This window comes from Prionailurus bengalensis, chromosome C1 (genome assembly GCF_016509475.1).
Source record: "Prionailurus bengalensis isolate Pbe53 chromosome C1, Fcat_Pben_1.1_paternal_pri, whole genome shotgun sequence".
In the NCBI taxonomy this organism is placed as follows: Eukaryota; Metazoa; Chordata; class Mammalia; order Carnivora; family Felidae; genus Prionailurus; species Prionailurus bengalensis.
Window position 1 is genome coordinate 5,892,587 of NC_057345.1, and position 18,058 is coordinate 5,910,644.

General features: G+C 40.9%; 1 protein-coding gene across 8 annotated transcripts in view; it reads right to left on the reverse strand.

The window, feature by feature from the left end:
• The window catches only part of RERE (arginine-glutamic acid dipeptide repeats), a 424,113-nt gene that overhangs the window by 99,681 nt on the left and 306,374 nt on the right, over positions 1–18,058 (reverse strand). The window lies entirely within an intron of this gene.

Consider the following 18,058-nt stretch of genomic DNA (forward strand, 5'->3'; position numbering starts at 1 on the left):
TTGATAACCTTGCCCATCATCAACGAAGAGCAACAACCAAACTGAACACGTTCTAGGAACCAACAAAAATAGGCAGCAACATGTCCAGGTAACATCTCACAACTGTATTTCCCATGGCTGATGCGACACCGCCATATTTCTGATTCATAATTACTTCCCACATAATATTGTGTCTAGAAATTAGGGGGTCTCTATCTCCTGGCCATGGTGTCTGGAAAGGTATTCAAAACCCACGGAACAGGAGCCTCCACCAGCAAGCTGATTAGAAAGGAGGCATCAAATGCCGGCACCAACTGAGATCAGTAAACTCTCTTAAAAACACCGAACAAACCAAACTCTAAATGTCTTGGCTATTTCTGACCACCTAGCTATTTTGAGGCTCTCATCTGACATCATCTTCATAAACACCTGGAAAGAAGAATCCATGGAGGGCATGAGACCAACGATGAGGGTTTGGGAGTTCGGCAGAGACGAAGCCGCAACAGGAAAGGGTTCCCCGCTCTGGCGCATTCAAACGCCAGCTCTGCCACTAGCTGTGTGGTTGCAGGCAAGTCCATTATCTCTCTAAACCACCGCTTTCTCCGCTGCAGAAAGGCAGAATACAGCGTCTATTCCGGAGAATGTTTAGGATGAAAAGATAGACGGCAATCGCCGAGCAGGATTCCTGGAGCACAGGAAATATTCCATCAAGGACAGCGGACTAAAAAGGGACAGGGCTGCACGACAGTCACAGGGAAGCAGCACTAAGGGAAGTGGACGAGCTTAAAAAGACCACACGAAGGAAGTTTTCTCTGCAATACTTACAACACAGGATAAAACGTGGGCTTGAGAATGGAAACCGAGGACCTGGTGACTTGCGGGGAACCGAGCAAACATCTGAGTCTGGGAACCAGGAAACTGAGGGGAGAGTTAGCAACTGTGCCAGGAGGAGCAGGTGGCCTGGGCAAGGGGTCTGAGGTTACCCCTCTGCACAGCATCGCAGCCCCCAGCTTCCTCACCGGCAGTGGAGGGGCCGAACGAGGTCATTTTTGGGACCTCAAACTCGTTTGTTATCTTTTAGAGAAAGAGAGAGAGAGAGCATGCAAGTGGGGGAAAGGGTCAGAGGAAAAGAGAGAATCGGGAGCAGACTCCATGCTTCGTGCAGAGCCCGAGGCAAGCCTCGATACCCGCGGCCCTGAGATCATGACCTGAGCCAAAATCAAGAGTCGGATACCCAACTGACAGAGCCACCCAGGTTCCCCGTGGAACTCCAAAGTTTTTAACATTCCTTCTCTTTACAGAGGTTTCTTTTAAGGTGAAATACTAAAGGATGCTATTTTTGAATGCATAAATGGGGGGCGCCGGGGTGGCTCCGTCGGCTGAGCATCCGACTTTGGTTCAGGTCATGACCTCGTGGTTCGTGAGTTCGACCCCACGTCGGGCTCTGTGCTGACAGCTCGGAGCCTGGAGCCTGTTTCAGATTCTGTGTCTCCCTCTCTCTCTGCCCCTCCCCTGCTCATGCTGTCTCTCTCTCTCAAAAATAAACATTAAAAAATTTTTTGAAGATGTAAACGGTAATATTTTAACACATTCAGTTAGAGAAATAGTAAAATAAACAATACGGCCCCTGAACTCTGCCAGCCTGCCCAGGCCAGACCCTGAACAGCAAGCTGCCGCGGAAGCTTCTCTTACACCCACTGGTTAGTGCCTAGATTTTCAGGTTTCTGTGGAAACCGGAGTAGTTTATGCCACAGGTTTTTAAATAAAATTATGGATAGTTAATCATCTATATAGCTAGCATACATATAAAACCTCACTTCCTAGAAACAAAATCTTTCCTCCTGCTCTTTGGGTGAGAGTCCAGGCAAAGGACGCAGAGAGAAGGCAAGCTGTAGATCTAAGCCAGAAGCCATGTGCTCCTGAGAGGAAGCTGACTCCTGAGGACTCAGCAAACCAATCAATCCCTTAAGGATAAGACGCGGCTCAAAGATACAGAATGAGCACACCTCTGGCCACAAACAGGAAAATTACTGGCAGACGCATCAACCTAGACTGTGTATGCTGCTTTTCTAATGAGAATGATTTGTCAATTTGGAAAGACCTACGTCTGATCACAAGTGGAAATTAAAACCCTTTTCCAGGGGCGCCTGGGTGGCGCAGTCGGTTAAGCGTCCGACGTCAGCCAGGTCACGATCTCGCGGTCCGTGAGTTCGAGCCCCGCGTCGGGCTCTGGGCTGATGGCTCAGAGCCTGGAGCCTGTTTCCGATTCTGTGTCTCCCTCTCTCTCTGCCCCTCCCCCGTTCATGCTCTGTCTCTCTCTGTCCCAAAAATAAATAAACGGTGAAAAAAAAATTTTTTTTAAAACCCTTTTCCATTTCCTTAGCATCCTCCCAGCCTTGAATACAGAAAAATGGTATGTAAGTCTCTAAACTAGACGCTGACAGAAAAGAAACCAGTTCTATCCTTCTCATGGAGATGTACGCACTAGTGAACCTATTCATAAATGCTAAATTAAACTAGAAAATGTATGTGAAAGGTCAGCTGTGAGTCAATTTTAACCAGATTCCTTCAGAAAGTTAACTTAAGAAAATAAATAAAAACAAAAACCTCAAGACCAGGGAGGGGCGCCTGACTGGCTCAGTCAGTAGAACATAAGACTCTTGATCCCAGGGGTTTGAGTTCAAATCCCACATTGGGCACAGAGATTACTTAAAACCAAAACCAAAACCAAAACTAATTCCTCAAGAGCAGCTGCATAAACATTAAGAGAGAAACACTTAAAGAGAGAAATTGCTTTAAATCCCACTAAGTCGAGTTTAGGTGCAGGAATGACCAAGCCCCAATTCATGGGGCTTGGCGACCTTAACCTCGGTGACTTCTGACGAGTAATTTTAACATTTGTGCAAAAGAACAGTACACTTCTTTTCGGTCACGATAATAAGGTCATGGGACAAGGAAAATGAAAGGGACATACACGGAAGCGTGTGTGACTCGAGTCAGGAACGCTTCCGAGGAACCGTTCTTTTATCTGGAAACAGTAGCCAAGGACAGAGCTGGTGACTCAGAAAGAAGCAAAACGGGGTCTGGGCCACCATGGCAGCACTCCTGAGGAATGGCCCTGGAGAACCAACAAGGACCTGATTCTGGGCCTTAGAAACTTTGAAACTTTTTTTTCTGAAATTCTGCTTTTCCCATCAAAGGGTCTTAAGAGAACGAAGAAGACTGTATGATATCAAAGCAGCAGAGGCAGAAGCCAGCCTGACCGTGAAGACGCCAAAACTTGCAAAGTATTATGCAAACCAAAAGCCACAAACTCTAACAGTTGCACACACTCTCGTGCGCTGGTCGCATAATGACGACTCAGGGGTAAAGGCAGACTTGATTTAAGAACACGTTGAAAATCTATACCTCATTTCCGAAATGGAAAAAAAAAGGAGAAAACTGAGGAGTCAACCTTCCTAAAAACGCTTGGATGACAGGCACTCCCGAGTCCTGGGGTGAGCCGGAATATACATCTCAACACCTACAGCGCGCGGGGAGAACGCAGGCCAACCGGCCAACCGGCAGGCAGGGCGGCTCGAAGGGCAAGGGCGGGCAGCCCGGTGCAGTCACCTCGGAAGCCCGGCCCGCGACCGGCTGCGGGGGGTCGTCAGCCTCCTGGACGAGAGAGCTGGCCTGGACGCCGCGGTCTGTCAGAGTCCGGCAGGGCCAGGCTCAGAGCAGGGCTGCGGGGTTAGACTAGAAACCGGAAAAGAAGGCAGAGACTTCAAAGAGCGGTAGCTTCAAGGGCAACCATCTCAGAGATGGAGCCCGCCGGCAACACGGGACCTTGCCCCGGAGGGCTCCCCAGGGGCCCGGCCAGGTAGCTCTGAGCTAGAGCCAAGGAAGAAATACTCAGCAAGTCACCGGTCGGAATAAATCGGCTAATACAGTAGTTATACATGACGATTCTATCGCCTAGATAATTAACGTTCTTTGTAAAAGGAAAGCCAGATACATCGCACTGTATACCCTACAAATACTGTACTATTTTAAAAATCAGGGGCGCCTGGGTGGCTCAGTCGGTTAACCGTCCGACTTCACCCAGGTCACGATCTCGCGGTCCGTGAGTTCGAGCCCCGCGTCGGGCTCTGGGCTGATGGCTCAGAGCCTGGAGCCTGTTTCCGATTCTGTGTCTCCCTCTCTCTCTGCCCCTCCCCCGTTCATGCTCTGTCTCTCTCTGTCTCAAAAATAAATAAACGTTAAAAAAAAAAAATTAAAAATCAAATGTCCTCAGAGGTACAGAAACATCACAGTCACTACCAGAAATATTTTATACTCTCAGTATCAAAACAAAAATAAACTGTCACAAATACATACCGTAATTTATTTTACTGACACCTTATATAATAACAAAACTCAACTGTGCAAGGCTGAAAAATGACCACCAGAAGATATGGATATCAAATCTTTGGAATAGATGAGACCTTATTTGGAAAAAGGGTCTTTGCAGATAGGATTAAGTTAATGATTTTGAGATGAGGAAATAATTCTAGATTATCCAAGTGGGATCTATGTCCAATGACAAGCATCCTTATAAAAGAGAGGCAGTGGGGCACCTGCATGGCTCAGTCGGTTAAACGTCGGACTCTTGATTTCGGCTCAAGTCATGATCTCACCATTTGTGAGTTTGAGCCCCACATGAGGCTCCTCACTGATAGCAGGGAGCTTGCTTGGGATTTCTCTCTCCCTCTCTCTCTTTGCCCCCTCCCCGGCTTGTGCTCTCTCTCTCTCTCAAAAAATAAATAAACATTTAAAGTAACGAATGAATGAATGAATGAATGAATGAATGAATAAATAAATGAGAGGCCGTGGAAAAACACAGAAAAGAGAAGATGTGGACCTGCAGAGGGGAGGTAACGTGAAGACAAGCAGAGAAGTATGTGGCCCCAAACCAAGGCCTGCCCGCAGCCATGGGAAGCCGGGAAAGGAAGGAACAATCCTCCTGAGGAGCCAGAGGGAGCGTGGCCTGGCCGATACTCTGGTTTCATACTTCTGGCCTCCAGAACTGGGAGAGGACGCATTTCTGTTGTGTTAAGCCAGCAAGTTTGTGGTAATTTGTTGTACCAGCCGCAGGAAACTAATATTCCAACTTTCAAAACTTGCGGGTAAAAAAGTGATCTAGGAGAGCTATCAAAAAAAAATATCCCCAAGTATATTTGAAAACTAGTACAAGAAACATACATACTAGCACAAATATTATAAACTTTAGTATTCTATATTTTAGAACTAATGGTACATATGAGTCCTTTTAAAACTCAGGGGCCTGCTTTGTTCCAAGATTCAATGCTTCCTTAGATTATCAACATTTCTAACAAATGCCTTCCCATAAAGGCTTTGTAAAGAGCAGGAATTCAATGTTTCTTACTGAATAAATAAATCAATGAATGATTTTATTATATCTTCTTCTTAAATGTAAAAAGGCTAAGGGCTTTTATCCCAATTTGATACTTATTATGTTAATATTCATGGTTAATATAGATTTACAGATGGGTAAAATTCTGATTGATGCTGTTTTTTCAAAATACCACATAATTCTCAAAATATTTCACCAGTTTTTAGCATAGAGAACAGAAATCATCTGAGAAAGAAGTTTCTTAAATTTGTAAAGGAACTTTCTAACTTGTGCCAAACAAAAGTAAAAGCCAAGTCAATTTCTCGGTCCCTGCGAGAAAGCATAGAGATGCACGGACAGGCTACAGCATGAAGGATTTCCAACAGGCTGAAGGGCAAAGCCCCAAACTGCAGATTCACCGGACATTTCAAGAGGACTGCTGTTAAGGCACGGCCTCAGTTCCATTCTTTCTCTGAGGTTAATTATCACGTATCTAAAGCTATATGACAGGATGTGCTTACTCATCTGTAGGTGATAATCATGCTTCTATGACAGAACCATCACGAAGACTAAATTGATTCATTCAAAAAAAGCACTTTGGGGCGGCTGGGTGGCTTAGTCGGTTAAGCATCCAACTCTTGATTTCAGCTCAGGTCATGATCTCGTGGTTCCTGGGATCGAGTCCCATATCGGGCTCTGTGCTGACAGCATGGGGCCTGCTTGGGATGATTCTCTCTCTCTCTGCTCCATTCTGCTCGTGCATGCATGCGCACTCTCTCAAAATAAATGAACTTTATTTTATTTTTTTCAAGGCAGAGAGAGAGGAAGGGGCAGAGAGAGAGAGGAGGACAGAGGATCGAAACTGGGCCCTGTGCTGATAGCAGGGAGCCTGATGCGGGGCTCGAACTCATGAACTGTGAGATCATGACCTGAGCCGAAGTCGGATGCTTAACCAACTGGGCTACCCAGGTGCCCCAGAATAAAGAAACTTTAAAAAAATAAAATAAAATGTTAAAAAAAAAAAAAGCTATTCTAAAAATTAAGAGGAAAAACAAGAAAAGAGAGAAAAGAAAAGAAATGGCTAAAGAGGGGTGCCTGGGTGGCTTAGTCAGTTAAGCATCCGACTTTGGCTCAGACTGTGATCTGGTAGTTTGTGAGTTCAAACCCCGCATCAGACTCGTACTGACAGCTCAGAGCCTGGAGCCTGCTTTGGATTCTGTGTCTGCCTCTCTCTCTGCCCACCACCCCTCAAGAATATATAAACATTAAAAAAAACAAAAAGTCACAATTTAGAAATGGCTAAAGAAACCAGAGAGTGATTCACATGCAGAAGCAAAGCAGGGTTACAGTCACAAAGAGCTGCACCAGGAGCTATAGTTTTCTGGTTAAACTATCAAGTACGAGATCCCTGTTGCAATAAGTCACGAAGGTGCCATTACCGGAGGTTAACATAAGGGGTCTCTGACCTCCCCACCCACCCGTGAGACACTTCGAGAATGCTCTCTGTTGTATCTAGTAAAAGAATAGAGTGGCGCATAAAGCTCAACTTTGACTAAAGCTACAGACCATCTAAAAAGGAATAAAATCTCAAAGGATTAAATTTAAAAAGTCATCTTCATCCAAACGAGACAAAAAGAATAAATCGCTGCCAAAGTGTTGTTGCTTGGAGCTTTTAAACAGAAGTCAATTTATGAAGTTCTCAGCCCAAAGGGAGCCACACTGGTACATTTCTAAACACTTAAACAACTTTCAAAACAAAAGTACAAAATGTTTCTAATTGGTCAAAGGACAATAAATTAAACCTCGACTTTATATATTATTATGCTGATAACCGGTTGAAAAGGCCTTGGTTACACCAGAAAACCTCCAGTGCATCTTTACTTACGCTATAATTAACAATGTAACAGGCGGTAGACTCCAATATCCTGATATAATATAAATAAAACACTAGCAGAGGGGCTCGTCAAGGCTGATTTACGTAAGGTGCTATTCTGAAATTTACTGGATTTCCATAATAAGAAATCATACAGCATATAAAGTTTTCCCATTCCTTTTTACAACAACAAATCAAAATCTTAGAGGAAACAACATACCATCCTATAACCATTTATTGCTGATTAATCTGAATGGAAAACTGGTAAAAAGAATGTAAGTGAGGATGTGAGTGTAGAATGGACAGCACAAGAATCCCTGATCAGAAACTTCAGACCAGCTGTAATAACAGGGCTTCCCAGTAATGCCTTATTTGGGAGCTGGGAAATACTCAACATTCATCTAAGGCCTAAGTACTGCAAAGCTAATCCAGGGCCAGATGCTTTAGTGAAGTCCATTTATGATGAACAAACAGAAAACCTCTGAAAGAAATTGTATCGACTTAATTTTTTAGAATAAAAGAGAGAAAGATGAAAATGACCCTCAGAGTAGGCTTATCTGTACACTCCGTTATGCCAACCTCCTAATACCAAGTTCTGGGTGATCAAATATGGTTTGGACTTGAACCTGATTTATTTATTCAATCATTCAACAAATATTTAGTGCCTCTCTACTATGTACCAGGCATCGAGCTATGGCTCAGAAAACAAAGATGATTAATACTCAATGGTTAACAAATAGCGATATTTATAGATCAGAGATAAAAAAAAAAACTATGAAGCTATTGGAAGCCTTTGTTGTAGGAGATGTGGGTGTGCATAAATAAATAAGCAAACAAATATATACTCTCTTGAATATGTAAAAACCTTAATTCAAACATCTAAAAGTCATCCATATTTCAAGGAATAAAAACTGTCCAGGCAGAAGTGAAATCTTTGCTGCATGATTATAAATTTTACTTATATATAGTAAGAATATATATGTTTAGTATTAGAGAGAGAAGATAAACATAAAAATGCAAATAAATTCTAAGAAAGAGAAGTCAAAAGAATTTGAATTTTATTAGGAAATGGGAAAGATATTTAAGCCCAAAGAATGAAATCCAGTATCAATTTAGTAAAAATAAGTCAGCATGGCATTTTCTAGAAAACCTTAGTCTCAAACTATAGGGTTCTGCTAGTTTCTAAGCATAAATATAGAGTGATTTTGATCTTGTAAAAGGCCAAATAAACGCAAGGACTTAAAGATGGCTGAATCCCATTAGAATAATACAGGCCATCTCTCTGTTATATACTATTATGTTTACAAATTATATGTAAACTAACGAACACAGATGAACCTCACAGAAACTGCATATGAAGAAACACACACCTGAACAGTACACAGAAACATTTCTATGTCAGATCCTCTAGAGGAAGCACCATTGTTGTGTCATATTTTAACATGTTATTTAATATACTGTAAAATTACAAATAGAACAATTTTACATTCATAGGTGTTCACAATTTCAAACAACTAAAATATAACGTATCTTTTCCGACATACATTGAGGAGTATGCCCCATCACTGAGAACACCTTCCTCTTCCAACCACAGAGGTCAACACATTTATCACATCGTCTTTCTCTACATCAATACATTTTTTTTTTTTTACTTACGAAGTAAGAAGATAAGAAATACATTTTTTAACAGAAGTGATACAAATGTGTGCCTAACGATTCTGCAAGGTCATCACTGTATCAAAAGTAGTAAGTCATGCAGCCATGAAAATAAGATATATTAACTACTACTGGAATTTGCCAAAACAAGATATGCTATTAAGAATGTGTACGTGTGGCTCGAGTTTTATATAACCTGATGGCAGATGGCCAACTGCCATCAGGTTATATAAATTAAAATGGACTAAACACTCCCAACAAAAGGGAGAGCTTGCCAGACTAGATTAAAAAGCAAGAAAACAGGGGCGCCTGGGTGGCTCGGTTGGTTAAGCATCCCACTTCGGCTCAGGTCACGATCTCACCATTCAGAGTTTTAGCCCCACATCAGGCTCTGTGCTGACAGCTCAAAGCTTGGAGCCTGTTTCGGGTTCTGTGTTTCTCTCTCTCTCTCTCTTTTTCTCTCTGCCTCTCCTCTGCTTGCACTGTCTCTCTCTCAAAAGTAAATAAACTTAAAAAAAAAAAAAAGCAAGAAACAACTAAAGAACTAAAGGAACAAGAGACGTTCTTTACCTACAAAGAAAAAGCAAGATTCCAAGTAATGAGCTGGAAGAAGATATATCACGTCAACCAGCCTAAAAAAGCTAGAGTGGTTGTATTAAAATTAAACAAGATGGAGTCAAAAACAAAAGAGTACTACTAGACACAGTGTCGCTCCAAAAAGGTAAAAGATAAGTATTATAAATGTTCATGTGCCTAATGACACAGCTTCCAAATATGTGAAGCAAATCACAGTTGGAGACTTTAATACGACTCTCTCAGCAACTGACAATACAGCTAGAGAAAAAAATTAGTAGGACACAGAAGATGTAAGTAATAATAACCACCACTTTAAAGAAACCCACAATTATATAACAGTGCACTCAATAACTGCTGGATATAAATTCATTACCAGTGTACATGGAACATAACATTCACCAAGATAAACCACATTCTGAGCCAAGAACAAATCTCAACAGATTTCAAAAAACTGAAATCTTACTGGGTACTCCATGATCCCAACAGAACTAAATTAAAAATCAGTATCATTCCAAGACAAAAAGGGGGGGGGGTGCATATAAGAGAGATCTCAAGTATCTGGTAATTAAGCAATTCAATTCTAACAATTCATGGGTAAAAGAAATTGTGAAGAATATTTTTTGGTATTTAAAAAATTATAATAAAAGAACAGCAAATCAAAATTTGTCCTAAAATGAGGTACCTAAGATCCCACTTTTGGAAGCTAGGGGGCAAATGATCAAATGAATCCAAAATGAATAGAAAAGAAATAATAAAAATAAGATTGGAGATCAAGAAGATAGAAAACAGAGAAAATCAATGAAACCAAATGTTAGCTATCTAAAATAATGTTGTCTCTATTTAGACTGATCAGGGGGAACACAAATCACCAATATTAGGAACGAAAGAAGGGTCAAAATTACAAATCCTATAGACGTTAAAAAGATAATAATTTGACATTTTTACCAACAGATTCGATAACCTGGATGAAATGAACAAAAAGTTTAAAACCACAGATCAGCAGATTAGCAAAACTGACACACGAAGAAATATAAAATGTAAATAGGTCTATGCTTATTATAATTTTAAACTTTTCATACAAAAAAATTTAGTCCCATCTGGGCTTCACTGTGAAATCTATCAAATATTTAACAACAAATACACACACACACACACACACAATCAATCAATCCTTTACAAAGTAAGGGAGCACGAGGAAATTTTTCCCAACTAATTTTTTGAAGTCAGTATTCCTCTGATATTAAAACTAGACAAAGATATTACAAAGAAAGAAGACTACAGTTCAAGATCCCTTATGAACACAAATGTAAAAGTTCTTAACAAAGTATTAACATATGGAAGCCAATAGTATGTAATGAGTAAGTAGAATTTATCCTAGGAATGCATACTTGCTTTAACATTTGAAATTAATCAATATAATTCACCAAATTAACAAAACACAGTGTAACAACCATATGATCATCTCATTAGATACAAGAAAGAAAAGCATCTGACAAAATTAAAGGCCCATTCATGATAAAAACAAACAAACAAACAAACAGATATAAGGGAGAACATTTTCAACTTTGATCAAACAACCACCACCCCACACTACACTATTATTAGTGAATGACTAAATGTTTTCTCCCTAAGATGAGAAAGCAAAGATGCCCACTCTCATTATTTCTATGCAATACTGTACTAGAGGTCCAAGCAAATGCAATAAAGCACGAAAAAGAAACAAAATACATAAATCAGAAAGAAAGAGGCAAACTGTCTTTATTTGCAGATGGCATGACTGTGTACACTGAGACCCTAAGAAACCAACCAGAAAGCCACTAGAAATTAACAGAACAGATACAAGGTCAGCACATTAAAACTGTATTTTTAAAAATGTTTATTTTTATTTATTTTGAGAGCATGAGCATGCACGAGTTGAGGAGGGGCAGAAAGAGAAGGAGAGAGAGAATCCCAAGCAGGTTCCCCACTGTCAGCACAAAACCAGATGCTGGGCTCAAACTCACGGACTGTGAGCTCATGGCCTGAGCCAAAACCAAGAGTCAGGTGCTTAACTGACTGAGCCACCCAGGTGTCCCTAAAATTATTTGTATTTATATTCTACCAATGAACATTTAGAAACTGAAATTAAGGGCACTTGGCAGACTCAGCTGGAGGAGCATGAGACTCTTGATCTCTGGCTCATAAGCTCGAGCCCCACGCTGGGTGGAAAGATCAATGAATCAATTGATCAATAAGAAAAAATAAAGAAATTGAAATTAAAAATCTAATCTTATTAACAATAGAATTTTCGGGGCGCCTGGGTGGCGCAGTCGGTTAAGCGTCCGACTTCAGCCAGGTCACGATCTCGCGGTCCGTGGGTTCGAGCCCCGCGTCAGGCTCTGGGCTGACGGCTCGGAGCCTGGAGCCTGTTTCCGATTCTGTGTCTCCCTCTCTCTCTGCCCCTCCCCCGTTCATGCTCTGTCTCTCTCTGTCCCAAAATAAATAAAAAACGTTGAAAAAAAAAATTAAAAAAAAAAATCAACAATAGAATTTTCAAACAGTAATTACTTAGGGAAAAACTTAACAAAACATGTATAAGACCTGTACACTGAAAACTAAAACATCTTACTCAAAAAAATTAATGAGACCTCTTTTAAAAATGAAGATATATGAGGCACCTGAGAGCTCAGCTGGAAAAACATGCAACTCTTGATCCCAGACTTGTGAGTTCAAGCCCCATACTGGGTGTAGAGCTTATTTAAATAAATAAAAAAATAAAATAAATAAATAAAATAAAATAAGTAAAAAATAAAAAATAAAATAAATTAAAAAAAATAAAAAATAAAAGAAAATAAAGTAAAATAAAATAAAATAAAAACTTGTAAAAAATGAAGATATGCATCATGTTCAGGTTTGGAAGATTCAATATTGTTAAGATGTCAATTCTTCTAAACCGATCCATAGATTCAATGCAATCACAGTGAAAATCCCATAAAACCTTTTTAAAAATAGAAACCACCAAGCTGATTCTAAAACGTATGTGGAAAGGGATGGGTGTATGGATGGCTCAGTCGGTTAAGTGTCTGACTCTTGATTTCAGCTAAGGTCATGATCTCACGATTTTTGAGTTCGAGCCCCATTATCAGGCTCTGTGCTGACAGGGCAGAGTCTACTTGGGATTCTCTCTCTCTCTCCCCCTCTCTCTCTGTTCCTCCCTCACTGTGTGCTCACTCTCTCTCTCTCAAAATAAATAAAAACTTTAAAAAACAAAATAAAATAAAATGTAAATGGAGGGGTGCCTGGGTGGCTCAGTGGGTTAAGCATCTGACTTCAGCTCAGGTCATGATCTCACAGTCCATGGGTTCGAGCCCTGCATCAGGCTGTCTGTTGTCAGCACAGGGCCTGCTTCAGATCCTCGGTCCTCCCTCTCTCTGCCCCTCCCCCACTCATTCTCCCTCCCTCCCTCCCTCCCTTTCTCTCTCTCTAAAAAATAAATAAACATTTAAAATAAAAAGGGGTGCATGGGTGCCTCAGTCAGCTGGACATCTGTTTTGGCTCTGATCATGACCTTGCGGTTCAGGAGTTCAAGCCCCACATCAGGCTCTCTGCTATCAGCACAGAGCCCACTTCAGATTCTCTGTCCCTCTCTTTCTCTCTCAAACATAAATAAACATTAAAAAAATAAATAAATATGGGGTGCCTGGGTGGCTCAGTTGGTTAAGTGTCTGACTTCAGCTCAGGTCACGATCTCACAGCTCCTGAGTTCAAGCCCCGCGTCGGGCTCTGTGCTGAACAGCTCGGAGCCTGGAGCCTGCTTTGGATTCTGTGTCTCCCTCTCTCTCTGCCCCTCCCCTGTTCATGCTCTGTCTCTTTCTTTCTTTCCCTCTCTCTCTCGAATAAACATTTAAAAAAAAGTTGAAAAAACATAATAAAATTTATATAAATAGTAAAATTTATCTAGGAATGCAAATGACCTAAAATAGCCAAAACAATCTTAAAAAACAAGTACAAAGTAGGAAGGAAGACTTACCACTACCTGAGTTCTGATAAAGCAACATTACTCAAAATACTGAAATACTGGTGAAAAGACAGATAACACATTAGTGAAACAAGAGAATCCAGAAAAAAGAAAAACTGCTTATATATAAGCAGTTGGTGTTCAATAAAGGTATCAAGGCAATGAAATGAGAAAAGTCTGTTTTCAACAAATGTGACTCCAACAACTGGCACCTGTGTGGGAAAGAAGGCACTTTCACCCATACCTCACAGTACACACAAAATTAATTTGAAATGAATCACAGACCTGAAGGCAAGAACTAAAACGTCAAGAATAAAACACAGGAACAACCTTTGTTATCATGGGGTGAACAAAGAAACTTTCACAAAAGGAAAATGATACACTGGACTTTAGCAAAATTAATACATTTTGCTCTCTGAAAGACACCCTTACAGAAAAATAGTCATGGTATGGCAGGAAATATTCACAAATACGTGTATCAAAGGACTTATATCTGCAATATAAAAAGAACCCTTAAAACTAAGTAAGTATACTAAAAACAATACAACTTTTAAAAGTGGGCAAAATATACTTCACAAAAGACAACATACAACTGGGCGGTAAGACATGAAAAGAGGCTCAATTAGGATGAACAGGAAATTCAAATTAAAATCTCAGTGAGTGAGGCACAGATAGACATCATTAGTAATGTCAAACGCTGAGGAATCTTTAGCCTCAATCAAATCTGTGTACCCCATCTAAATAAAAACCAACAGCACACAAAACAAACAAATCTCAATGAGATATCGCTACATACTCATTAGAATGGCTAAAATTAAAAAGACTGACAACATGAAGTCTTACTGAGGATGCTGAAGAACTGAAATTCTAACATAGTACTGATGGCAATGTAAAGTGGTACAGCCACTCGGAAACGTGTTTGACAGTTTTTTTTTTCTTAAGCTTATTTATTTATTTTTAAGAGAGAGAGCGTGAGTGGGGGAGAGGCAGATAGAGAAGGAGAGAGGGAATCCCAAGCAGGCTCCCTGAAGTGGGGCTTGAACCCACAAAACCATGAGATCAAGACCTGAGCCAAAACCAAGAGACGCTTAACCAACTGAGCCACCCAGGTGCCCCTGACGGTTTCTTAAAAGCTACCCGCACACATACAATCCTGCCATTTCACTCCTAAGTATTTACCCAAGAGAAATGAAAACACGCATCCTCACAAAGCCTTGCATAACAATGTTAATAACACCTTTATTCATAATGGCGGCCAAAAGCTTGGAAACACGAATGTCCATCACCAGACGAATGGATCAATTATCGTTACTACCCGTACACTGGAACACTACTCAGCAATAAAAAGGAATAGAATATCGATAATGCGACAACATAAATCTATCCCAAAATTATTATATGGAAAGAAGCCAGACTCAAAAGAGCAACAATATTATTCTGACACAACATTGTATGATGTGAGAAAACGTATCAGTGGTTGTCTGAGGCTGGAAGCAGTAAAGGATCGGGGAAGGGCATGAGGCGCCTCTGGGGTGCTGGAAATGTTTCACATCTAGATCGCTGCAATAGTTTCGCCAGTATACACATCTGAAAAAAAACATCAAACTGTATATACTTTAAATCAGAGCAGCTTATTATACGTAAATTATACCCCAATATGTTGTTTTAAAACTTATATGCTAAAAATCTCAGTTGTGAATAATGAAGAAAAAACTGAGTCAAAATGAGGAATGAGGAAGAGCTTGTATTTAAAAATGGGTCCATGTTGGAGTGCCAGGGTGGCTCAGTCGGTTGAGCGTCCGACTTCGGCCCAGGTCATGATCTCCCGGTTCGTGAGATAGAGCCCCGCAGCAGGCTCCATGCCGACAGTTCGGAGCCTGGAGCCTGCTTCGGACCCTGTGTCTCCCTCTCTCTCTCTGCCCCTCCCCAGCTCACGCTCGCACTCTGTCTCTGCAAAAATAAATAAGCTTAAAAAATGAAAATTAAAAATGGGTCCATGTAATAGTCATGAAGAATTAACAGCTCAAAAAGCTCTATTAGTTTTAAATAGATGGCAGTTTTAAGATCAAACTATTTATTTAAATGTATTTCAATTTAAATAGTCCTACTCAGATGTTAAACACACGACAATGTGGCTGTACCACATAATTTCATTTACTTTAAATTTCTGTACTGTCCTGAGAAATAGGAGACACAGGTTTATTCTAAACTGACAAATGCCTACCCTTGTTTTGACTCTATGCTATACTTCTCACACGGCAACGCATTTATTTTTTCAATTTATTACTTAACACAGCTCGAAACCACCCTTACGCCAAGGAAGATGAAATAAACATTAACTCCCCATAAGATTTTTCAATTCACTTCACTTTTCATTAAGAAAGTACCCGTAACTAAAACTCTGTGAGCCAGTACCATAATTAAGTGGAAAAATTAAAAGAGCCATTAAACTTTTCCATTCCTCACAAAAGGAACAAACGACTCGGTCCTTTGGTGGCTGACTACACTTGGATTGCCTAACCCCAGACACCTGAGCCATCTTGGACGCGCCTAGACAGGAAAATTTCAAATGATGGGAAGGCAGCCTCACAGAAATAAAAACTCATAAAACCAAAAGCCCTCTGGCAATGCTTAAGAAGACTTCAGAAGGAACTTGCTACAAAGGACCATGGGCAAAAAGAGCCCAAATTATTTCTGTATAGAGGTATGTTTTACCGAATCCTCAGAGGGGTCGCGATAAAAGAACAAATCCGATCGATTCGGTAAAGTGCCAAAAACAGACATTTTATTAAATGTGGCAACGTCTTCATTATTTAAAAATTCAACTGAGCGGCATAGTTGTGAAAGGGGAATTTTTTTCATAAAGCTTTGATGCAGAAGATTCCACAGAGGGGAACCCGGGAGAGTCAGTCGGTTAAGTATCCGACTCCTGAATTTGGCTCAGGGTCATGATCTCACGGTTCACGAGGTTCAGCCCCGCATCAGGCTCTGTAGTGACAGTGCCGAGACTGCTTGAGATTCTCTCTCCCTCTCTCTCTCTGCCCCTCTCCTGCTCTCTCTCTCTCTCTCTCTCAAAATAAACAAACATTTAAAAAAAAACTCAACAGAAAACAAGCTCAAAGAGTAACTCGGAATAAATGCACACTCGTGGGTATTCTGAATTCACAGACATTCACAACCCAACTCCTACCTACCACAGCCACCGTCTGCAGTGGCACTCAGCTGAGTCTCCCTTTCCTCATCCAGAAAATAACCTCAAAGGCCCCTTCTAGCTCTATCACTATGCGTTCAGAGTAAAGACTCCGGATAAAAGCAAAAACTCCAAGTGTGAAAGAGGTGAGGAGAGAAAAGAAATAAGCGTACGGGTAGGTAAACAATTGCTCTGTCATCTATCGCAGGGCCCAATCCCACAAGGTCACTTCACCTCTGACGCTGTCGGAGACTAGTACCGCGTAATACTCAAGAAACGCAACTGGCCCAGGAATAAAAATCAGCTGTATCTACATGTTTCTCTGAAAGCGAGCTGCAGAGTAGAAGGCTCACTAAGTTGGGTTATTTTCTAACCTCCATTCTGAACTTTTCAGATGGTTGGCATTCAACAATCGTCTGGCTTTTCTGAGCCTTAGATTCTTATCTATTTAGAGACTGGAACAGATGATCTCAAACGTCCCTTCCAAATATAGCGACCTCTCAAGAAAAATGAAAAACAAAAAAGGTTCTTCAATTACATTTAGTTAATCATCAGGAGTTGCTGAGCCTATGAGCTCAATAGCCTATGTGAATATACATAGCCTTTTTAATACATCACAAATGCATAAAACTTCATTATTACTCCATCAGATTTGATGATTTCACATTAGTTACCACACAGGGAAGAATTATTTCAAGACACTTTAAAATACATTAATTTTCCTACACAGCCCTATCGGATGTATTCTAATGTCAAACAGGGAAACTGGTTTCAGTGATCGTACTATGCACAGCAGTTCGACTTCCGTTCTTCTGAGCTGCTGCCTGTGTGTGGCAGCTCAGGGCAGAGGAGTAATTCTGAAGGATGCCGTGCAACCAACTCAGTACCGTCAGGCTCACTTGTTACATTTTACTTTAGTTTTTTTAAGGATTATTATTTTTAAAACTCAATTCTGTTGTATAATCGTGTGAGATATTTAATCATGTGAGATATTTAAAGGCATATCTATAAAAAAACATATTCACTCCAGGAAGTCTGGCTTCTTCTCCGTTCCCTCCCTGCACTTTCGAACTCACGGTCTAAGAGAGAAGAAGGCAAAAGGTATGGCCTCTGGATTCGCATCTTGGGTGTGTGACCCTCGCTTGTGACTCGATCGCTCCAAACTTACTTGCTCATGTCTACAATGGTGATAATGATAAAACCTACTCCAGAGGGAGATTGCGAGGATTAAATAAGACCATCTGTGCACAGTGGTCGGCTTTGTGGGATCTCAGGGAAGATCGACTGCTAGCATCAGGCTCTCATTTGAGGCTCAACACGATCCTGGGGTAGAGACGCAGAAGAGGAAACGAACCTGGAGGCGCCCCATCACCGGATCAAGGTCATGGAGCCCAGCGCTGAGACCGCAACCCA